Here is a 24477-nt window from a genome sequence, read left to right on the forward strand (position 1 = left end):
TGCATTTCCTTTTTAGTCATCACTTCCCTTTTTATTCTGAGAAGCAGCCCTCTTCAGACGTGTTTGTTTTATTTGGCAGAAGCATAGATAACTCCAGATGTTGCTGATTTTTTTTCAGTTCCTTGCCTTAGGAAACTTCATTTGCACCTGAGAGAAAATAGAAACCAACCTGGAAGAAAAAGAAAAGAGATATATAATAGCATTGATAGGGGAAAAGAAAAATCAGATTAATTTATATGCTCTGGATGATCTCTAATTGTTTCCTTAAAGATGAATTAAAAGCCTTTTTATTCACAAAGAGCTGAGCTCAGGGTCTTGTACATCTCCTATTAGAGTTGAAAACATTACTGATGAAGAGCTGGATTTTCTAGCTTCCCTTAAGGGTCTACTATTGCAATGGAAAACAGAGCACTAAACATAGCAATTGGCAAGTATGTAGAAGTGATAATAGGCTTTGATATTAAGGAGCAATATCCTTGGCTTATATAAATAGGTGCCATCTTCATATTTCAGCAGAGATTTGCTTTTTGCCCCCAAAAATTTCCCCAGACTGAGGCACCTAGATTTTTAGCTATAGAGTATTGTAATTTTAAATCCGCAAATACAATGTTTTATCTACCATGGCTTTCACACTTTTGAAGTTTGTCGAAGGATATTCTTGCTGTTCTAATCTACTAAGGATAAAGCCTGAGAAAACACTGATTTTTTTACCGTTCTTTGGGATACATTTCTTTGCTTACATTCTCTGTTAAATCAACAGAGATTGATGAGGTTAATGACATACAGACCTTTCCCCTCCAGAACAGCAGTTCATCTCTAGTTCACACTGCTAGATACTGAAAACCTAAAATAAGATAAAATTAAATTAAATTAAATTTAAAGAAAAGAAAAAGAGACAAAAATACGTCATCCAGTTAACGATAAGTCAGAATTCACAAGCCTGCAACCCATGAGATAGAGCTTTCCACATCACTAGGCAGAGTGAGCAGGCCTGGAGTCTGAATAACATGCCAAAGTGTTCCTCTGTGACACCCCTGGAAAGCTCAGCAGACTTTTCTGTCCGGAGCTGGAAGACACCAGGATTTCCAGGCTATTGTCTTCCACTGGAATAACATTCAGTCAAAGATAACTTGCTCCTTCTGGTGAAAGTGCTTCCATATAAATAAGGGAAGGAGTGGTGTTCTTTGGGAAGCAGTCTGGTATCAGTTCTGACAGATAGCAGCGATTGTGATGAAGAGTAAACACCTCAGTCACCGGCTGATGCAGAGCACGCTGAGGCACCCTGGAAGCAGCACCACAGAACCGCAGCTGAAGGCTGAATCACTGCTGTATCTAATTAGGCACATCAGCTAAGATATGCAAGCCTCCGACTGTCTGAGGAGGGCTGGGATTGCTAATGCCAATCTGTTATTGTCCTCATGGCCCAGATGAGGTGGTGGCTGATAAGATTAAAGAAATAGCATTTTGTGTTAGAGCGGTCAGCAGCTTTCTGGCTGCTTGTTGGGGGGAAGGTGGGGCAGGCAGTTAAGTGAAGTTGCATCATTTTCTGATTTGGCCCCCTGACTAACGTCAAGGTAAAGAAATAAATTGCTCGTATTTAATGTGTTGGTGAATAACAGCAGGCCCTTGATTTTCTAATGCAGTGTCATTTGAATTGTATATGCTATTGAATCAGACGAAATATGTATTTATGCATTAGGTTTCTTCAAAATTCCTAGTATGTTTTTTAACAAGATGCAGGAAAAATAAACTGAAATGCCAATCTTTTTATTCCTAGGTTGTTTGTGACAAAGCATCAGCAATGTCCTGTGCTGAACATGATTCACGTAAGGCACAGACAGCGGATACTGAGTTTGAAAAGGGGCTAATCAACAATCTTTGGAATAAGGAAGTATCTTAACTCAAAAATGTTGATGCATGAATGTACGTAATTCTCTGTGCACCAAGTTACTGTTTAGGGGACACATCTACTGTAGCAACCACACTGAATCAGTTCAGTGCCATTCACAAGCAAATTAAGTTGTAAAATCTCACCTTATGTGTATGTGTGTGTCTAAATATCTCTAGAGAAATGGTTTTTTGTTTTTTGCTTTGCTAAAATTTTTCCTCTTCCAGTGCACTCAGTTCATTCCTGGAGTCACTCTATTGACGTTGACAGCGGGGTATCAAGGAGGTATTTGCTCTTCTACTAAATTTTTAGGATAAAAGTTTCTGGGACAAGGCCACACACAGCTGCAGGCGAGCTGTCTGATCCAGGCAGGAGACTGATGTGGGGGTGGAGGAAGGTCTGCTTCTCTGGCCTTGGGAGACAGCACAAATCCAGGCTGAGTAGTGTGTGATAGAGCAAGGCAGCAATGCAGAAATGCGAAATAAGGTGAGTGTCCGGGCCCCTAGACTTTTAGGGACAATTTGATGCAGGATTGTTGGAGGGGTCCAGGGAAGGTGTGTCTTGTGAAAGAGCCTGGCAAAGAGCAGGTGTGAAGGAGGAATGGTACAGGGGATGTCAGCGTGCTCTGGCAGCTCATTTCATTGATGGCCAGTTGGACAAGGAGTCTTTGTGCTCTGCCTTTCAGGCATACCGTAGTTGAAGCTGAAGGATAAAGGAACACTGAAGAAGGAGAATGAACAGATTATTCTTGCTGGGAAGACAATGCTGTGAGTCTCTAACCTAGGCAGTGTTGATTATTGCATATAGCCTCTGAGTTGTCTGAATGAACACAAAAATGTAAGGATCTCTTGAAAATTAGGGCGCAGCTCCATGTTATGAGTTCTTTGTCAACGGATACAATATGCCCTCTCCCACCCTACTTTGCCCCCACACAAGGATCTGCTGCTTTCACTGCTGTGTCTGTTCTACTGCTGGTGTGTCCAGGACTGGTGAAAATGAGATGACTAATGAGAAAAAGATTATGACAGGAAGACAATAGAAAAACAGGTGGGTAATAGGAAAAAAAGTGCTTCTTTAGAACCAAATCATTTTATATCTCTGAGTTAGCTGAGTTGGTGCAAAGGAGAGGGATAACCAACCCTTCTTGGGGATTGGAGGCAACAGAGATGAGTAGGGGTCGTGGGGATAGGGCTGAAAATTTTTTAGCCGACACTACTCCCAAGGGATTGGAAACACCATAATCCACTTTTAATAGGAATGGGATTCATCTAATATTCTTTAAAACACAGGTGTGCATATGGACACTGGTCATGTCTGGAGAGTAAGAGCTCTACCCAGTCCAATAAATCAGCTCCCGACTGCTGAGATGCTTTTTCTGTCCTCCGTGAGGAAATCTAGATGCCCAGCTGACCCAAGTACCTGAGTTTTAGAGCTCAAATGAGCTCAGATGAGTGCTACCTCTACCCTATAAATAGTTCCTATATTGTCCAAGTTTACAAGTAAATCCATTAACTAGCTTGCTTATAAACAGATTCGGTAAACACCTAAAGTTGGAGCTATTTTAATGACGGAAAAACCTCTTGTCTGTAGGTTACATTGTTAAAGAAATGTGATCATCTTCCACTTAGTGTCATTATTTGCAAAATATAGTTTCTTGCCAGCACTGAAAAATCATGTTCTGCTGGAGGAAATTCCTTAAACACTTGCCATCTCTCAACATTGCTTCCCTCCTCTATTGTTTCTGGAAGGAATAAAACTCCAGAAGTGCTTTAAGAAAAACAAGACCTCTGCTTTTCTTTGTCATTTGAACGTGACTTATCCTCTTCTCTAAGGACAGCTGGCCTTCACTCTCCAGTGGGGGATACAATGAAGACATGATACTGGAAAGCTGGAAGACCTTTCTCAAACAGTCATTTTATCTCATATGACACCATAGTTGCTTCAGTGACTCTGTAATAATTTTATGTTTACGGGCTATAATAACCATATGAAATGAATGTGCCACATGGTATATACTGTATACAGTAAACCCGAGGCAGAACTAAGGTTATTTAGGTACCCATTTGAATATAATTAGGAACTATTTCTTCAGTTTAGAATACTTGGTTTGGAGGTAATTAAATAACCACGTAAAAGACACTGTAAAAAATAAATATGTATTTAGTCATCCAGCTATCTTGCTGGAGTTTTGGTCTGGCAATTGTTAGAACACTGCATAACTATAACTCAGCAATATGTTGTGTAATACATTATTATTACCTGGCCATTGATCAGATGAATGCTGCTTCTGGCTGCTTCTCCAAGCCAGCTGAAGCTGGTCCTGTATCCCAAGCTAGATCAGTGCACGAAGTCTCCAGCTGACCAGAAGAGCTATGTTTTATTTATCATAATTGTGATAATATTGTCTGTTCTTAATTAAGGAATCCTACTTTTGCTTATATCCTCTTAATAATCTAGATTGATTCCATTGCCATTTTCTTACCTGGAACAATGACAGATGACTTTATTGAGCCCTTAGTTGTTGCCGAAAACTTTTAATAGTATACCTGCATAGTTTGTGATCTCTCACAGGTAGGGAACAGAGGTATGTTTTAAAAATAAATCTGTATATTTTATGTGCCACTGTGTGAGACATTTTGGAAGAATTTGGTGTTCATAAAGTGCAGATCATCAGCCTTTTGATGAGCAGGCTTGTCAAAGTGTCCCAAAATACATGTTTAAATCTTGTACAATACCTTAGAAAAATAAACCAATCTGTCTGAGATTACTGACAATTACTTTCTGTGATTCTTATTTTTTTCCCCTTGCACTGTGCAGAATGAAAGGGGGAAACTAACTAGTTTGCCTTTTTCATAGTTTGAAACTTTTGGGTTTTGTTCCTTTCCCACCCTGTCATCAGCGTAAGCTGCAGTTTGCAGATTTCCCCCCTTTTTCTTTCCCATTAGTCGCTCTATTAAATATGTTAATTGTAGTGTCCCAGATTACTGGGAGCTCCTTAAATCAAAGCCATGAGACTCGGTAGCAAGGCGCTTAGCTATGGGCTTTGCTGATGATAACTGCATCATATGAGTATTCATACAGAACTGATTGAGCCCCTGAGGCCAGATGCTAGAGCTGTTTTGTGCTGCTCCGGTACCATAACGCAAACTTCAACAGAGTTTGCAGGTCTGCTTGAAGCCTATTTCCAAGTGAGAAAGTCCTGCCACACTGGCTTTGATGCTGTTGTATCTCTTGCAAAACACAGCCCTCGTTGGAAGGAGGGAAATGAGGCTGAAAGATGCAGCCCAAACGGTCTGGCCAGGAGGGCCAATCCCATTCATGGAATACTCAGCTGAGAGGAGTTGGGTGGTTTTTGTGGCCAATGTTGTTTTTACAGTTCAAGACTTGGAGAGGCCTAAAATAATAACAATAATAGTTAACAATTAAGAAATTTATTATTTTTATTTTTATTACTGCTACTGCTGCTACACAGTCAAAATTGACAGTGCTCAGTACTGTACAAAGATATTGTGTCTGAAGAAACTTACGCTGGCAGCTTTAAAATTTCCCTCGCTGTGCATCTCTGAGCCAGCTTTTGGCTTTTCCCAAGGTGTATTTGTTGAGATGGGCTGGTACATGCTACGTCTTAAAGCAACTACAAAGGAGCTTTATTTGTACTGCCTGTCATTTCAAGCTGGAGGAGTTCAGTATCTATCTCACTGCCTTTGCCATATGCAGTTGGGTTTTCTCCTTCCCCTCTGTAATTCTTCTGGGGATACTGCATAATAAAAGTCTCAACTTAATCAAGAAAAATTCAACATGTGGCACGGCAAGAGAGAGCGTCGGGATTTAAAAGCGTAAAGCAAACAAACAAGCAGGCCCTTGTGATGTCAGACTAATAACACATTTGCTGCTGTGCTCTCTGGCTTGCTGGTGTGTGTACTGTTTCCCTGTACAACATTGTTCTGGGCTTTGTTTCCTTCGGCTGCTCAGCCCGAGAGGGTTCCCTGCTGCCAGGGGGCTGCTGGGACACCAGCAGGTGTCTGAATAATTGGAATAAAAATTCTTTTAGAAAGAAGCAGCTCATGGAAAAGAAAACCTCGTCCTTAGATTAAGAAAGTAAAAATAAAATAAGAAAAAGATCTTCATTTTCCAGGGCCATTAGCAGTTAAAATCTTCCTTTCTCTTACTTAGAGATAAAATTAAGTCACACACATGAAGGAGCAATTGTTCCAGACTGGAGCAGGCTCAGCATAGCATGTGATGGGGGGAACTGTGTCCTGTGAGCCTATGAGGCTGTTTGTGGCATAGAGTCCAGTGCTTGACTCCTGGGTCAACCACAGAACAAGGCTGTGCTTTGTCACTTGTGGCAGTGCTGCCACATGGAAAGCCAAAGAGGGACAAGCCACCATTCCACACACAGTCATAGTGGTTTTTAAACCCCCATTTCCCACACCGTTTTTGAGAGCAAAGAGTGACTGCTGTAGCAGGAGCTGGCTGCCTAGGCACAGATGGATGTGGGTGTCTTTTGCTGCTTGGGCACCCAGTAGCAGCTAGCAGTGAAAAGGATGTTGGTGCTGCGGGCCAGCCGAGCCACAGGGGCCAGCTGGTGGGGCTGCCTCTCCACAGGGACAGAGAGCATCTCTGACATCCCCTCCCCTCAGCCCCTGCTCCCTTTGGGGCTCTGCTGTGCTTGCCTTTGCTGCTGGCTGCTCCTGGCCGAGCAGAGGGAGGAGGACTCCTTCCACTTGGTATATAAAGAGTGTGGAGCTGGATGTGGTGCTTGTCTGTGCTCCAGGTTGTCCTGGCTGCTCCCTTGAAGGCTTTGGGAAGGGTGAGAGAAGAGGGCTGCGCTCGAGGTGTAGATGTGGGCTGGAGCAGCTGAGAAGCAGCTGCTTGTAGGGACTTTTGATGAGTCCTGGAGGAAAGACCTGGGCCATTTTAAGGAATCCCTATGCTTTAGGTGGCAGGTTAGGCAGGAGCATGCAGCTGTTGAGGATGGAAGAGAGACACCATCGTGGAAATTGTGTTCCAGCTCTGAGAAGGGGCAGCCTGTCCCCTGCGGTGCCAAGCAAGGTAGAAGAGTGGTGAGAGAGCCCAAATCAGGTCTGGGAGGCGTCCTGGGACTGATGGTGGGAGTGGGCTTTACTGTTAGCACCCCAAGTGCTCCACAGAGGAGTAAGGACTTGCACTGTATGCAAGGTTCCCTGGGTGCTGGCTCTCTGGACTTCAACCCCAGGGACAAATTCGTTCTCTCGTGCATGCGATTTCTCCTTCAAGGCCGTCTGAGAGTCCTGCATAAAGTGTAAAATACCAGGAATCCCACATGTGTTACAAGAAAGGCAGCAGGATGAGCAGTGGTTAGAAGAAAATCCCTGTGGAAGGACACTGAGAGGGCTGGGTCCTTGCATTTGCAATGGGATGGGGAGAAAAGGGCTTAGTGGCTGAGTGTGTAAGAGCCCCATAGCTTCTGCAATCATTTTGGCATTTAGCATGTTTATGAATAATGAAATAAACTGGTGTGACATGAGGGAATAAGCTGTAAAGTGTCACAAAGCACCAGAAACAAAATCCATCCAAAATGCTTCTTTTCTTCTTGAGGAAAACCTAAAACAACTTTTCTGATTACCTGACAGTCCATTTAATCCCCAGGAAACATTCCTTTGTTACAGTTTCAAGGAGAATTACTTGAAATAATCCTTTGTACAATGCACTTCATTCTATTTTAGTTTTAAATCATGTCCCTTTTCTTTTCTGAATTTTTTTTAAGGAAAAAAGAAAAAAGACCCTTAATCAATGCCAATGGAAGAGCTGAGGGCAAATCTGAGGCTTTCTGGTACAAGGATTGCCTTTGTGAGGAGATCTGTGCTAAAGAGATGAAAACTGCAAGGGTTGAACAAGAAATAATAATCCTAATAAAAAAAAATTAAGAAAAAAAAATTCCTGGAACTCAAATCATTGCAATTGCACAGTGCAGATTTGGCCATCACTGTGTCCCTGAGATGAGGAATGGTCCTTATTGGGTCTGTGTCACACATGGGTGCCTTCAGCAGGACTTTGTGCTGCCAGTGACCCAGATTCAGAAGGAGACCTGGGGTCTCCAGCACAGAGATCTTCAAGGCTTTTGAGTGACACATGGTCAAGGAGGAGAGCTGGGCATGTCTGTGGCTGCTGCCATCTGCCTGCCCTCCAGCAAAGGTCACTTTCCAGGAAAGAGCCAGCTCGCCTCTTGGAAAACCCTAGCGGTATGGTGAAGGGAGGAAAGTAAGAGACAAGAAAAAAAAAAAAAAAAAGAAAAAAAAAAAAAAGTATTTTGTTCCTCACATTCTGGATGTCATTAGTTAGTAATTCTGACAATAGGAAAATAGTATAATCTGGAGGACATTGGGATCTGTGAGTTTGACATTTGAATACTCTCAGCTCGTCTTCTTTTTCCTATTGACTCCTGAGATTAATTTTCTCTTCTGTAATATTGACATAAATCTTATTTACCTCATAGAAATGTGTAAAATGTTGCTCTATCCATATTCCCAGACATCTAAGGACATTTCACATGTACAGCCTGAAGGATGCTTCCTGGTGGGATGTCTTAGTTTAGGCCGGGGTATTTGTTTAGATGAGGGCAGGTGGGTCAGAGCCTTCCTCCACAGTAGGCTTGGAAGGTGATGGCACTTTCCCCTTTACCAGGTCTCTTCCTTGGGTGCTCATGCTGTTGGACATGGAGAAAAACTGTGTCCTACTGTCTGTGGTCAAGGTCTGTTTTTTCTCACATCATCTGTGACTCTGCTCTTGGCTGAGCCATGAAACTCACTGCCACAAGCTAGCATGGAAACCAAGTGGTTAGTAATACTTCAGGAAAAGCAGGGCCTGTTTCCTTGGATGAGAGCTTTCTGAATGGCATTGGATGGGACAAAAAAATCTCGCCCAAATTGAGGGACACCTTCAGCCTCCAAGGAGGGGAATCAGGAACTTGAAGTTAGCCTGAAGTGTTTTTGTAGTGATTCCCAGTGGTGTTTCTCCCACCAGGGTCTGCAGCACTAGGTCCTAGGCACATGCAGGAGAAGATATTGAATTATGTGTGCGGAGTTGGGGAAGGGTGCTGAAAAATATTCACTCCACTATGGTTCAGCACAGATTGCACTGAAGGGCAGAATTAATAACTACTGCCTAGGGCACAGGTTATTCCCTCTATTTTCATTCTCATTTTTTTTTCACCTTTGCTTTCAGAAAATTCATTGCTTTTTTTTCCTCCTAGAGAAAGAAACTCCCTTTGATCTATAAATAGCTACACAAGTCAAAGCGATGGGGCAACCTTAAAAATATATTATGGATATGCCAGTAGTGACTCTGTTGCTAAGGTTGTATTGAGGTTTGGACTTAAAGCAGGTCTAATGTTCCTTTTTTCACACTCCACTGTGCAGATACAGTGGTTAGACTTGGTACAGGAAGGCTTCAGAGGATGATTGCCTTTGCTGTATATTTACTTTAGGGAAATCTGGAACCTGAGATCTCACCCTTCCTCTGAGATCTGCTTGCATACTGGTGTGTCTGTGTTGGGTACTATGAGCTGGCTTTTGGACATGCAGAGTGGTCTGTATGAGAGATTCCCTGTCCCCAGAATGATTTTTTTTTTTTTGCTCCAAATTTTTTGCTCTTGAGGAACCACTTGCCCATGTTGTTTACTTTCCACCCACCCTCAGGATTCCTTTTCACTGGCTGTGCTGGCTGGGAGTGGGTGCCAGTGGAGCAGAGAGGGAATGTGGCTCTGGTCTGGGGCAAGCCAGGGACATGGTGGGGTCTGCAGAGTGGTGTGTGGGACTTGGGATAACTCTCTGGAGTTCAAAGAAAGAAGAATGGAGAAGGAGACAGTAGGAACCTTTGTGTGCAGCTGGTGCCTTCCCTCTCTGTACAGGGAGATAGAGAGGGCACAGAGATAGAATGATGCAGGGGGATGCAGGACTGCAAAAATTCAGTGATCTTGTGAGATGCAAACTTTCTGAAACACTTTATTTAAAAAAAAAAAGAAAGAATAGCTCTTGAGGGAAGGAACAGCACTAAGCACAATGTTATTCTTCAAACAAATACCTTTAGAAATAATATCATATTTGGTTCAAACAGAGTAGGAAAAGAACTGAAAATGCAGTTAATGTGGAATGCACTAAATGCTCATGTGAAGTTGCCAACACATTATCCTTGTATCTTTAACCAGGGAGGACTTCACTTGCAGAAATGGCTCTTGACAAAGTTAAGTGGACCTATATATTGTTTGGGAAATTGCCCTTATTTTGTGTGCTTCTTGTTCCCGTAATGGAACCCATGAGCAGAGGATAATTGCAGCAGTCTCATCTGTCAAATAATATTAGAAGTCAACAGCTATAATCTCAGCCACTTGCTTTACACAGCTTTTCTCTGTATTTTCTGTTCAAATTGTCAGTTGTTACATGTAAGTGTCCCCATTCCCTGTGGCTGATAAAAGTAAAAAGATTTAAGTAAATCAGGAGGAGTGCAGAGACAGGGCTTGGGCAATGGCTCTCAGTGCTAGCACAGTAAATCATATGACAACAGCACAGTGGATATGAAAAATTACAGGCTGAGTGTAGTGTTACTTGTTACTATTATTGGCAGAGCAGCGTGGCACTGAATGGTTTGGCTTTGCAGGGATTCGGGGAAGCTACTGATTGGTTTTAGCTTGTGTGGGTTTATGCTTTATGAGCTTGGCTTTTAGTTTCAGGAGATGAATGGGTCCCTGAAAACAGAACTCAGCTGAAACCGTCTTCTCATCTATGGGTCAAATCAAAAGCATTGTAAAATTAATTTGTTGGGATAGTCATTCAGCTGTGACACTGCAACTCATGGCACAGTTTCCCCAAAGCTACCTTATCATCACCTCATCATCCTTATTGTCCTTTCCCCCCCCCCAATGTTAGGGACAGAAATATAGTTATGGTTACATTGATACAGACTCCCCACACCACCACCTCCTGGTGAGGCTCTACATTTACTCCTGCCTTGGAAGAAGGAGGAGGAACCCATCTCCCTCTCTGCCTTTGCTGCTCTCAAAAGGTCACAGTCACTGTTTGTTGTGGTTTTGTGAGCATTTTACGGCTCTGTGAGGAGCTCGATTGAGACTGCCAATGTATTTTTTATTGCCATCGAATAATTATCAATTGGTCGAAGTTGTATCGTGAATGCATGAAGTCAAATTCACGCTCCTGGCTGGAGGGAAGCGACTCTGTTTGTCATTACCAGCCCTCTGTGCAGCAGACAGGGCGATTGTTTCCACAAATAGCTCAAGCCATGTTTGGCACCCTCTCTTGCGTGCTGACAGCAACTCTTCCTGGTTTTACTTAGTGGCATAGGTTATATGCACTGAAATACTGTGAGAAATGTTTTCAAAGGGAGATTTGAGGGCTGTTATGTTATAGATGTTTAACTCCAGCTCTCCATGTAGAAATGTCTTCCACCCTCAGACAGCCTTGTGTGAGTTTACTTCGCTGCATGTCAGACTACCAGCTTCCAAAACGAGCAGAGCCATTGTACTCTGCGTTCACACCTTCCCACGTGTCACAATAGCTTCCTGTGTTGACAAGCCCTCAGTGGTCAAAGGTTTCTCTATTGTTGCTTTCATATTGTTTGCATCCTGAGGCTATCAGAAATCCTTGATATAAAACCATATGATAAGTCCAATGTAAAGCTCTGGATAAAAAAAGCTGAGCCTGTTCTGTGTGATTGAGTCATTGCTGCTGAGGTGCTCTGATAATGTCAGCTGCCTCTTTCTGCTGAATTTTACCCCTCAGAGCTAGTGATAGGGTGATCCCATCCACCAGATCATCTTCTTTCAGTTATTTTTCCAGAAGGCCTGTAGCAGCAAGCTTTTTACTTTCTTCAGTGGAATATTTGTATGTACACGGCAATGCAGGTCATGATTAATGGGCTCTGCAGTCTGCTTTTTTTTTTTTTAATGTCAGAATAATAAAATATCTGGCTCATCAGATTGTTTGCCCTGATTGTTCAGCTAAATGCATTTAGAGGTAGAACCAGCATATACGTATATGAATACCATTCTGGCAATTATTGTCAGAAGTGACAGCTGATTGCAGGTATTAGAATGATGCAACTTGTTCAAACTTAATGTTATCTATTATGAACTCTACTTCATGATGATAATAGCTGGAAGGCATTGATTTTGTTTTCTGTTACTTATCTCAAGCCCATACATTTTGCTTGTGTTATTGACTTTTCTGATCATTTCATGCATCATCTCTTCAGAAGATGTGTAAATCAATGTTGACTGTGCAATGTATGTTGTTTATTAAGCTGCCACGTAGGGTTTACACCTTGAAGAAAATCATCAAATGCATGTCTTGAATAATTGTTGAGCAGGCCTGGCAAGAGAGGGCAGCCTTGGAGCATGCTGGCGCTGGTGTGGAAGAGTTCAGTTAATTATTTATCTGGGCCACAGTATTTGCATGCCTATATGAATTTTTTATGAAGTTAATTAGCTTTTCAAGATGTTGAATCGGTTCAGCGCTGCAATGATTGCAGCCCGACACACGGGGCGAGTGGCTCGGAGAGAGACGCTTGAGTCACAGGCGGGAAAGCAGGCGCGGGGGATGCAGATGGGTGGGGGTGCCTTTGAACAATTTCAACAGGTGGCCCTTAGTACCGTGAAACCTATTGTGTTTGCGGTCAGCAGTTTGAACACGTAATGCAGGAAGGGGCTCAGATTGCACCTCTTTCTCAGGCAACAGATTTAGACATTTAGGCTGAACTGAAACTCCACCCACATAAAACCCAAGAGGGTGGAATGAAGAGGAACTGGGGAAATTAAAACCCATCCCATGAGATGGCCCAGGCTGCACAGCTGCTGCAAAGGCTATTCACTCAGAGCTGTTCATCCAGACCATGGATGGAAAAAACCAGTCATCGCCTCTCTGCACCAGCTGGGGCCACTGCAAAGTCCTACAAACAGGCTGTGTGTGTCAGGACTCGAGGCTGGGAATTCAGCTCTACACTTGCACTGGGAAGTAGATCCCAGTCAAACATCAGGAGACAAACCCAGGGCCAGGAACCAGCAAGGACTGGGACTGCAGAGACTGGTGCTATTGTACAGTGCTTGATGGCAATTTCTTTTATAGCTCAAAGCAAGGCAGGGAGGAGTGGTGGGAACTGAGACCTGCCCTGGGTTTGTTAGGGCTGTAGGTCTTTTAGTGTTTTTGATGAGGCCAGAGGCTGAACCAGGGTAGAGCGTAATCCTTATGCTGCAGGTCTTCTTGCCTACCGCCATCGTCAGGCTTTGTGCCAGCCTTTAAGCAGGAATACAGACACCCAAAGCACCCTTTTCCTCCATACACCTTGAAAATGGAGCCTGGCTGATAAGGAGTTTCCTATGGAGCACCTCATTCAAGAGGTAAGCTCCCTCTCGGACACTGCTCGCTGTTGTCCTCTGTTCCCATTCCTGAGTGTTTGGTGGTGAATGTACAAAATTGAGAAATCTTTGCATTCTTTTCATAAGGGTATCTTTGCATTGAAACATTGCAGTCTCATCTGCAGTGATGAAATGCACATTCTGAAAAAAGTAATAATCGTATAATGCAAGATTGTTCATTTACATTGTAAACGAACAGTTGCTATATAAAAGATGTACCCATGCCTGATCTTTTCACACATGTGGTCATTTAGTCAGAAAACAAATATTTTAGTATTTGGAAAGAGCCCCAGCTTTGAATATTATCTCAAATCCAACTAAAGGGAAAAGAATGTCCAACAGGCCATATAAATTCCATTGAACTAATGTTTTCATAATACATATTGAAAAAATCTGAGAATAGAACATTTTTTTTAAAGTGGCTGAGGGTTAGTTACTGAGCTCATTTGGAGAAATGAAATTTTCACAGGTCTAGAAATGATAAAATATAATTGATATTTATGAAGATTAAATGAGATTTGAAGCCAAGTATTGTTCATATTTAAAAGTTAAATAATAATTTGGCCTCTACATCATTAACTGTAAGTTTCATCTCCATCTGACTTTATCGCTGGCTACATAGGTCATTCTCTATTGAACAAAACGGGAAAGAATGAACCTCACAGGAAACTGAGGGTGTAGACTAGAAGGAGATGGACAGAAGAATGACACTGTTGTTTGGGATGTGTTTGTGAGCATAATTTCCCCCTGAAATCCTCGTGGAAGTGAGGAACAACTGAGGTCCATCAGAGCTGCACAACCCTTTCTACATGCTTGCATTCATTGCTTCACCTGTGCTTTTGAAAATACATTTGTGTTCTTTGTGTACTTAATTCTGAGCATCATTGTTCCTCACTTCCCCCTTTGAATGAACTCCTTAGAAATCCTAATGAAAACTGAACAAAAGCCCCCACCAGGTGACTCATGGAGTAGCTTTGTTCCTGCCACCTGATGAGAGCCTCTATGCAGTATCTGCTTCTAACACATAGTTTCCTGCCTCTCTCACCTCCACATCCAGAAATGGGGTTTTATTTATCCAGAGAGGTTCTTAGATAGAGGAAAGTATTTGATAGAAACTTTCTCTCACTGATTGTCCATTCTTTCTTATATTACAGGCTTAAAGCATGTTGAAATCCCTGCTTAGTCAAACGTCCTGCTCAAAATGCTTTCTGGACTGTGTATAATTTAAACCACTATGTGAGTTTATATACACAGAGCAATTTGGCAGGTCTTGGGAGGTGCTGGACACACAAGACCCTTTGTCTCACGTCACCTTCTCTCCCCTGCAGAGTCTCCAGGGAATCAGTGGATAATGATAGGAATGTTTGATCCTTTGACTGTGATTTCTGTCTGAAGGTGCTTGGAATCCTTGCTGAAGGACTCAGGAAAAATCAGGCAAATGATCTTTAATTTTACTCTTAAAAGAGAAAAGGATGACAGAATTTACTACTAGTAAAGTAAATGAGAGAGCTCCTTAACCTTGTTAGTTGTGTTCATTTGAAGCTGTTTTTGTGAAACTCTAACCAGCAGCCAGTGAGAACTGCCACTGAAAGCAGTACAACCAGAATTTAACCAGCAAAGTTGTCTTCATGTCCCAGTCTTTCATAGTCTGTGTGTCATATCTGCCAGGTCTGTGTCTCAGATATCCAAGGCTTTGAGCAGCATGGAAATCCTAGTGAGGGTCTGTACCTCTTTTCTGTCCTCAAACAATATAAAAATCTCTAAGCAAAAGAGATTATTGATTATATCTGGTTACTAGAGACAAAGAATCGTGTCCTTAATATCCTTAAAATAAGTAGGACATGAGTTGAACTAGGTTTTTTTTTCTACAAGTTCATCTATTCATATTCTCTCAGTTAAATAGATATATTTTAAGAAATGGTATCCTGGTTACAAACTCCTATCTCCCAAAAGGTAGAAGACCTCGAACTTTCTTCCACCTTTTCTATTTCTTCCTCAAATGCAATCCCAAGTGGGAAAGAGGACACTCAGCTTACTAGTTCTCATAACTGGATGATATTTTTTTGCCAATACACACAATTTAAAGCAATAATACTTTCATTTTTCATTAGTTCTATGGAGAATGGTTTAGTATTCCTCTCACCAAAGGCAGTGTAGGCAGGAGGATAGTGCTCCTGGTCTTAAGGCACACAGGCAGGCAGGTGTATGGAGGGTTCAGGCTGAGAGGTAACTACTCCTCTTACAATCTGGAGTTCAAAGTGGCCTGAGATGCTCTGGGTACTTGAGCCCTCCACAAAGAGTAGCCACAGCCTCACCTCTAGGAAATCTCTGTCCTTCTGGACACCCTGCTGGAGTCCTCCTACTGCATGTCATCCCAGATGGCACCAAATACCTCTCCCTGGTTAACTCAGTTACAGCATGCCTGTAGCACTATTCATGTAAAAAACACTGGACTACAGACTTAATCTTCAGGTCTCAGATAAAAAGCAACAAAGGAAAGACATCCAGGTTTCTGTGTGGTTGCAGACACCATAGTCTTTCCCCCTGCCCCCACCCACATTCATCGTCTCTGACCTGGGTTTCCTGTTATTTTTATTCCTCCCTGGTTTTCCAGGGAGTTTGTGAGCACAGTACTCAGGTGGTGTGAATTAGATTAGCTCCAATATTTTAAGCCATCATTTAATTTACAAATGAATATTTAATTGGCTACTGAATGCTCAGACAGATGTGGGAAGCTTTCAATGGGTGGTACATGAAGGCAGAGAACAGGAAGGCACACTGGGACCAGCCTGACCTGTGAGCCGAGCTATCAGGTTATTTGGTAGTATTCACTTATTTATATTCATGTTTATCTGTATTTGCATTTTAGAATCTTATTATTGGAAAGGGAAGTTGACTATACTTTGCATGTTACTAGCTTGTATGAAGTCTGCTCTGAAAACTACCAAAATCCTGAGATACCCATATAATATCCATGTCCAAATTGGGCTGGGTAGTTGTGAATCACCATGTTTCCATTTTGACATGGGAGCAAATTTCCTGGTCTGGAAGAAAAAGTCATATTATACACAGATCATTGCAAAGTAATAGAGATTTTAACATCATTTCCTATCAGGATGCATATTCACTACTTATCAGAAAACAGCAGGTACTTGATATTTGATAAGTCAGAAAAATATGTGACAATCCACAAGGAAAATAATTTCCCTTGGTTATGTCTTTTCTGGCTGCTAAGTCAGAGTTTATACTGTTTATCTATATTCAAGTACAAATTTGATTAATTTTATATTTTCACTTCTTTGAGGTTGTGTGATCTATATTGATATTGCATGGAGTTGCTGCGGCTCATTTATTTTTTAGATGACCTGTCATGAATAGGGAATACTTTTATACTTTTACATAAGCTGCAAAACACTTTGACCCTCCATACGTGTTTAGTGACAAACATGCAGAAGTGACTGACATTATGACAATGTGAAGGGCACTGGGTAAGCAGGCACATCAGGGCAATCTTCCCTGCTCCAGAAAGAGACTCCTCCTGCCCTGAGAGGAGACAGACCAAGCCAAAACAGACAGGACTAAGAACAGGAGAGAAATAAGCCAGGCAAAGCAGAGCAGCAACACAAGAGAGGATTTTGTTTCCTAGTGTTTACTTTCTAACTGGAACGAAACCTATTTTGACTTCCTGTCAAAATATCTACTCATATGCGGCTGGATCTTTTACGGGGCAAAGTTGCTGACATTTCTACTGGGTGATCACATCCATCTGAAGTGGAAGTAGTCAGGACACTGGCATTGTTGTTTTATCAGGCAATGTGTGTGGGTGATGGTGGGAGGAATTATGTTCCAGTCCCCTTGCCATCTGCCCAGCACAGCTTTCTGCAAAGCAGCTTGACACAGAGATGTTTATTCCACAGGATGCAATACATATGAACTCTTCTGCTGCATGTGTGCAATCATTTCATATGCTTTTTAACTTCTTTTTTAACTGGGGGACTTAGTTCCCAGTCCCATAAGTGCTTCAGTGTGTGCATGGGTCTACTCATATAAATTGCATTACTATGGAAGCAAGTGATGTTTTTCTGACTCTAAGTAGATATTCGTTTGGAGGATCAAGGTTTCTCAAACTATTATTTTATTTAAAAAAAATCTAGAGATACTTTGGTATATAAATTACTGTGTGATTTTTTTATTCAATCATTTAGATTTACATATTTTAATGGTTATTTATTGTTCCAAGATACCTATTAAAAGTTATTACCACTTTAAAATGTGATGTGAGAGAAACCCAGCTGCCAGGTATTTAAACTATTTCTGTGCTAAATAGCTGGAGAATGAAAGCAAGCATTACATACACTTGGTGTTCTGAGAGACAGAATTCCTGTTGTTATTTCATTTTCTGTGCTGGAGAAGTTCCTTTGCAAAGCATTGCTCACCCATTAGGACAGTTCCAGAGGTGATGCCAGCTGTGGTTAGGGGTTGTGTGACAGCACCCTTGGAGCTGAGTGTTGCTCTGATGATATCCCTTTCCCTCCACATGCAGCCCAGCCAGTGCTGTACCACAGCAGGGAATGGGGCTGACTGCACCTTGCCCCGACCATCAGCATCAGAGGCATTTTTTTAATGTGGGCTGCCTGATCAAAATTAAGACCTCGACAAATTAGAGGGTTGGGCAATCACCAACCATATGAAGTTTAACAAAGGAAAGTGACAGATTCTGCACCTGGGGTGGGACAACCCTAGGTGTGTGTACAGACTGGGGAATGAGAGGAGAGCTGTGGAATGCTGGAGAGCAGTGCCATGGAAAGGGACCTGGGGGTCCTGGTCCATGGCAAGTTGAACACGAGTCAGCAGTGCCCTGGCAGCCAGGAGGGCCAACCCTGTCCTGGGGGGCAGCAGGCACAGCATGGCCAGCCAGGCAAGGGAGGGGATTGTCCTGCTCTGCTCTGAGCTGGGGCAGCCTCACCTCCAGTGCTGGGGGCAGGTCTGGGTGCCACAATATAAAAAAAGATATTGAGCTGTTAGAGAGCATCCAAAGGAGGGCAATGAAGATGGTGAAGGGCCTTGAGGGGAAGCTGAATGAGGAGCAGCTGAGGTCACTTGGCTTGTTCAGCCTGGAGGACACTGAGGGTGGCCTCACCTCTGCCTACAACTTCTTCACCAAGGGAAGAGGAGGGGCAGCTACCTATTCCTCCACTCTCATGACCAGTGCCAGGACCCAAGGGAATGGCCTGAAGCTGAGTCAGGGGAGGTTTGGGTTGGATATTGGAAAAACGTTTTGCATTCAGAGTATGGTTGAGCACTGGAACAGGCTCCCCAGGGAAATGGTCACAGCACCAAGCCTGTCTGAGTTCAAGAAGTGTTTGGACAATGCACATGGTGGCTCTTGGGGTGTCCTGCTCAAGTCCAGGAGCTGGACTCGATGATCCTGATGGGCCTCTTCTAACTCAGCATATTCTACGATTCTATGATATTGCTTTTGTTTGAAACTTTTAAAGGAGAATTTTAATAATTTAATGAAAGATGGGAAAATGTCTTTTTCTATCAGTCATCCTGACAGCCCTTTCCCCTGAGACCATCCTGATGAAGGCACATTTTCCATCCCCTCACAGTGTCTTTCAGTGCATCCAACAAGCTTAATAACCCCCTGTGTGCTTCTGCTGAAGTTACCAGCCATGGTATATCTAACAATGAAGACTCAAGTTATCACTGATGGGTTTATTCATCTAAAAAGCTCACACTTCCTTATTAGCATTTTCTATGGACCTAGAACTCACAACACTGGCAATGCTACATTCACACTTTGAAATCCTGAGAGGTTTATCTCCTCAAAGATGCCCCAGATTTGGATTTACAAAGTAGATAATAATTTTTTCACCTGCCTCAGGTTTGCAGGTTATTGTTTTTATGTTGAGAGGATACAACCCTAAAAGGAAAATTGTCTTGCAAGAAAGTGAAGTCTTGTTTCGACATTCAGACTTCCAGGAGGTTTTGGTTATCTACACATTTCCTAGCAGATTATTCTGATCAGCAGGAAGGGTTGCCCATAGAATTTACCCTTTGTTAGGAGCTATTGACCAGGAAAATGACCTTTCATTCCTGCAATCTATAAATTACCTTTTAAAGTAATTTGCAATAACCATTAAAGTAGAGAAGCAGTTACAGGAGAGATGTATATGAAGGAAGGTAGCTCAGAAGATGAACCATCAGTAGACATTGGCCACAGTGCATTCTAAATCCTTTTTGTGTCAGCAGGAAATGAAATTTTTCTGCATAGGAAATAAAAGTAAAGGTAAGTTATGATTAAAAAATTTAGAATCTGTTTAATTAGCTTTACTCATCCTTAGCAATCACTGGAAAGGGAAGGGTGGTGAGAGCAGGGGAGATGAAAATGGCAAAGTCTTCAAATGCAAGGGAGGAGCTCTGGTAAACCTCAACTTTGTGGTAAGCATTTAAAGGACCCCTTAATTAGCTTTTCTGGAAAGTTCACTGGTGATATGCTGGAATAATGATCCCATATGTTCAAAAATGTCTAGTCATTAGCCAGCATGGTGACTGAACATACTAATACATTTGCCTTTTAGATATTTCAAGAGTGGCTGGTGCCTCTGCTGCTGATGCTGCTGGGGAGGTCAGCCCTTTGTTTTGCTAAATCACATAGTGGCTTTCAGGACTGAATCATTTTCTTAGTCACACTGTGAACATCAGTTCCCAGAAAAGAGAGGAGAATGGTCGTGTTTAGAGTGGAAGGGACAGAGGGTTCAAGAGAGATGGGGTTTGTTTTGTTCTCTTTTTGTTTTCTGTCCTGGCCCTGGTCCACCAATATGTGCAAAAATCTGGAGTGAATTAGCGGAGTAAGTGTGGGACTGGCAGCCCCTCACTATCAATAGATTTTTGATAGCATGAAAAACATTTTTTTAACACTTAGTCACTAAAGCACCTTAGGTTTCCAGACAGATGCTCAGGTGTATTCTAAAATAAATGTCACCACCTCATCTTTTTATAGCTGTGATAAACAAGTAGCCTGTCTAAAGACTGGTACCTTGAGACTGTGACTTGCTGAGGACAAGAAATCTCTTGTCTGACACCTCAGCTGTGAAGTTATGGACTTTCACTCATTAAGCCCATGTGCTAGAAGACATGAATAATCTTCTCTAAACTTTTTGGTGCAAGTTTACCTGGTCCAGCTCAAGTCAAATGAAAGATAAATTGATTTCATTAGGATTGTATTAGGCTTAAGTTAAAAATAAGAAGCTGGGATAGAGGTAAGCTAAGAAAAATTAACAGGAGAGGCACTTCTGCAGATGGAATTTCAGAGAGGTAGGTTAGAATGCAGAGAAACTGACCAAAACTGCTCCAGCTGGTGTGACTAGGAAAAAGACCTTGTGTCAGTAGTGATGAGACCACATGAAAAGTATAAAGAAAACTGAGTTTTGGACCAATAGAAGACGTGGAAGGAGGAGCAGCACAAATAATTCTCACACTTTCAAAACAGCGAGATCTTCAGCAGACCTAATCTTCAGGAGACAAGACAACATTTAAAAAGAAGATATATTGAAAGGACTCTTAATTTTAATATCTCAGAAATAAACATCTCAAATCTGATTTAAGCTTTGTCCACTGGGGTGTTTATTTCTTTCCTTCTTACAATTTGCCTTTTGAAGTCTAGAGGACAGAGGAAAATGCAGAATCAATAAACATATAAAAGCGTCTTTTTATTGGTCTCTCTTTCAGTGTTTCATGGAATTACGGGAAAAAGATAAGTAAATGTGTTTCTTAGGATAAAGTCTAACACATTCTTCTTTTTAATAATATTTTGAAGCTAAGGCAGTGTGATTAGGTATTCTCTTTGTCCTGTGACTCTCTGGAATGAAGAGTCTGGGCTCCAGGGTACATTTTCCTCCACTTACAGTAGAAGAACCCACATCAAGTTCATTTTTTATGACTTCCATAATCATGTGTGGATTGTCACAGTGTGAGAGCTGGAGTTAATTTTAACTGAATTGTGGCCTAGAAAATATAGTTGCTTAATAAGCCTGAAATATACATCAGATCAGAATTTCCATTTCCAAAATTTGGAATGAGTTACTCATCTGTGAAGCTGACAACAGCTTCCATGTTTAAGTGCTAAACAGCTTTTATTGAGCCAACTTTTAGAAGGTGCTAATATCTAGATCCACATGTCTTCTATGTTTGCAATGGCAAATACTCAAAAAGAAGCATAATTTGGCTCAAAATGAGTTGATATAACAAAAAAGTTCACATTCTTCCTATGTCACTGTTGCCTGAAACAGATATAGAGGCAATTTATTCAGAATAAATTATTGCCAGCCTTAGCTAAAATAACTTGCACTGTGAAGCTTCCTTATGTATGAAACCAAGGGGAGCTGTCTGGCTACATCTGTTTTTGCACATCTTTCAGATGTATCACACACAAAATCCACCATTTGGGGATATTGTGTCATCAGTGACACAGTCTAGGGAACTCTGAGTTCATAAACCAAGGAACAGATTACATCCATCCATATATGTCGCTTTTTCATCTGTGTCAGATGCAATGTTGATAATATTCTTCATTGTAATATTTAATGATAATCTTCATCTAATATTTGATGGCAGTATAATTTAATACATAAAATTACTTATGCACAGAAGGTTGGAAAATGTTCTTCATTTTGCTTAACTGTTTAAGGACACCTTGAGAAGGAAGAAGGAAATGGAATTGTTTGGGAAAAAATGAAGAATATGGATTGGTCACTTGAATTGTAATATGGCATTACACATATTTGGATGTGCTATTTAGGGGCAGACGCAGGAAATCCAGAGAATATGGACTGAAGTTCCCTTGCTCTTTGCTCATTTATCAGTCCACTGTTTTGTTTTATTTTGTGGCACAAATGCACTGATATGCTTTGCTCTCCCATTCCACATCCCCTCCTTAAGTAACTCAGTCATGGCTTAACCCCAGCCATCAACCAAGCACCACGTAGCCATAAGAGGGGACATTTGGAATGATGATGGTGACTTTCCCAAGTAACTGTTACGTGTGATGAAGCCCTGCTGTCCTGGGCATGGTTTGACACCTGCCTGTCCATGGGAAGTGGTGAAATAACTCCTTGATTTGCTTTGCTTTGTGCTCTTGGCTTTTGCTTTCCCCATTAATCTGTCTTTGTCTCAACCCATGGGTTTTCCAGCTTTTATCCTTGAGATTCTCTCCCCAGTCCTGCTGGTGGGTGAGCGAGCGAGTGGCTGCGAGGGGTTTGGTGACTGGCTGGGGTTAAACCATGGCAACTCTCCAAGACTGTTCTTGCTTCTCACGTGCCTCTCAGCTAGGTAACCCCACTGCAAGGTGCACAAAGTGACCTTTCTTGTCTTGCCTGCTCTGTTCCTCCTCTGATGAGCATGGAGGGTAATGCACCCAAGTTTGCTTGTGCAGGAAGAGGAGAAGGCAAGAGGAAGACTGGGATGTCCAAGCTCCCCGTAGAGGGTAATAGTAAGCTTTGTGTCACTCTCCCTTTTTCTTTTTTTTTTCCAGAAGGTGGCTTGGCTAGAAAACTGCATGAAGTTCTCTAAGGGGCCAGGGATAGAAAGAGCTATTCTTTTTCTCTTTTCAGGTAGCCAGCTGCATCTTTGCTCATGTTCTGTCTAGTTTTGCAACAACAAACTGCAACAAACTGTGGAATTTGCCTTTCTTGTCTGTGTTGCCCATGTTCTGGTGTGGCAGTTCCACCAGTGTCAACCCAGCAGTCTGCTTCCAGGATGGGGCACTTTGCAGAGTACGGGCTTCAAGGCTGGATGGGTGTTTCGAGAAATAAGTTTGTGTCTTCTTTCTTTCTGAGAGTCTATCACATACCTCTGACAGAGGCAGAAAAATTTGTATCAGTCATCAAATCTTTGCTCTTTTGGAAACATCAGGCTTTTCAGCTTTTCAGCCTTCAGCTGAGCCCACATGTGTTAGAGTCGGGGAATGCAACCGAGACATTCCTGGTGCATGCTGATGTAAATACTTGGTGAATGGGGTCTGGAGATTTTCAAGGCTTGTTTGCAAAGCAGACCACAGCAGAGTAGTTTCCAGCAGGCAAGGTGTAGACTTTCAAAGTCTTAGGTCACAGAGTCCAAAAATGACACCTTGTGTTTCTGTATTTTGCTTTACTAGATGAAACATGATCTCGGATTCATCCTCAGCAGATGCCAGCACTGGCTTTTGTAAGGACACTGTCGCTCAATGAATTTTCTATGTTTTATCAGAGCAGAACTGTGGGAAATCTCACATGAAAGTAATACATCATATTAAAGATATTAAAAAGGTGAAAAATATACCTGTGGGAATTGTCTCGTGATTTTATTATCCAAACCTCAAGAATTTGCCAAACAGGGCTGGAAGTCTCAGAGGACTGGCTAGCTCACACAATTTCTGCTGCTTTGCTAAGGAAAATAGGCCAAATGCACATTTTAATTCTGAGCACTTTGTTGCTTCTGTTTCTACTCTGTAGCTGAGCGAAGTGTGAAGTGCAGAGGTATATGAAAATGAAACTGAAGAAGAAAAGGAACTGCTTTTCTAAACATCTTGGCATTTGGCCAGGTCTTTTTGGTGATGTAAATTGTGAAATCTGTTGGCAAGCTAAGGAGCTGCTTTAGATTACACCCCATGAGAATCTGGCACAGAGCATTTGACAAGTTTTTGGAATTTAGATTTTCAGGAGACACAATATAAGGCTTTTATTTAAATACTCAGGTGCAAATATAACCGGAGCTCTTCTTAGGTGTCTGAAAATATCTCTTTATCAGTAAGCTCAGAGAATTAACACACAAGCTAGCCAGAGGTCCTTCTGTATCGACATTAAAGCATCACTTTTGCATAGTCACGCCTATCATAGTTGTTCAATGACTGCCCCCCATAACCCCCTTTTTAAAGCTAAATTCAGCTATAACTGACTAATTAAGCAACTTTGAGATGCATTTCAGAACCTATTGACTAAAAAGTTATATTCTTTCAAAGCTGAAAGTGTTGCCTTAGGGGAATTAAGTCAGCCCTTTAAATTTTTTAGTAGCACAGCTTTCTGTTTAATAGGTTTTGAAATACGTCTCAAACTCACTTAATTAGCTATAGTGCATTTTAGCCCTGGAAAGCGGTTGGCTTTCTCCAGGCATGGACACCAGCTAGTACACACCTGAATTCCTA

The 24477-nt window shown here is 41.9% G+C and overlaps 1 long non-coding RNA gene across 2 annotated transcripts in view; it reads left to right on the forward strand.

Annotated features, from left to right (window-relative positions):
- LOC148224348 (uncharacterized) overlaps positions 1 to 24477 on the forward strand; it is a 217296-nt gene that overhangs the window by 70064 nt on the left and 122755 nt on the right. For both annotated transcript variants that reach the window (XR_015802417.1, XR_015802416.1), the window contains exon 3: positions 1778 to 2655. This is a non-coding gene — a long non-coding RNA (uncharacterized LOC148224348). The remainder of the gene's footprint in view (positions 1 to 1777; positions 2656 to 24477) is intronic.

This window comes from Sturnus vulgaris, chromosome 3, assembly GCF_052056855.1.
Source record: "Sturnus vulgaris isolate bStuVul1 chromosome 3, bStuVul1.hap1, whole genome shotgun sequence".
Lineage (NCBI taxonomy): Eukaryota > Metazoa > Chordata > Aves > Passeriformes > Sturnidae > Sturnus > Sturnus vulgaris.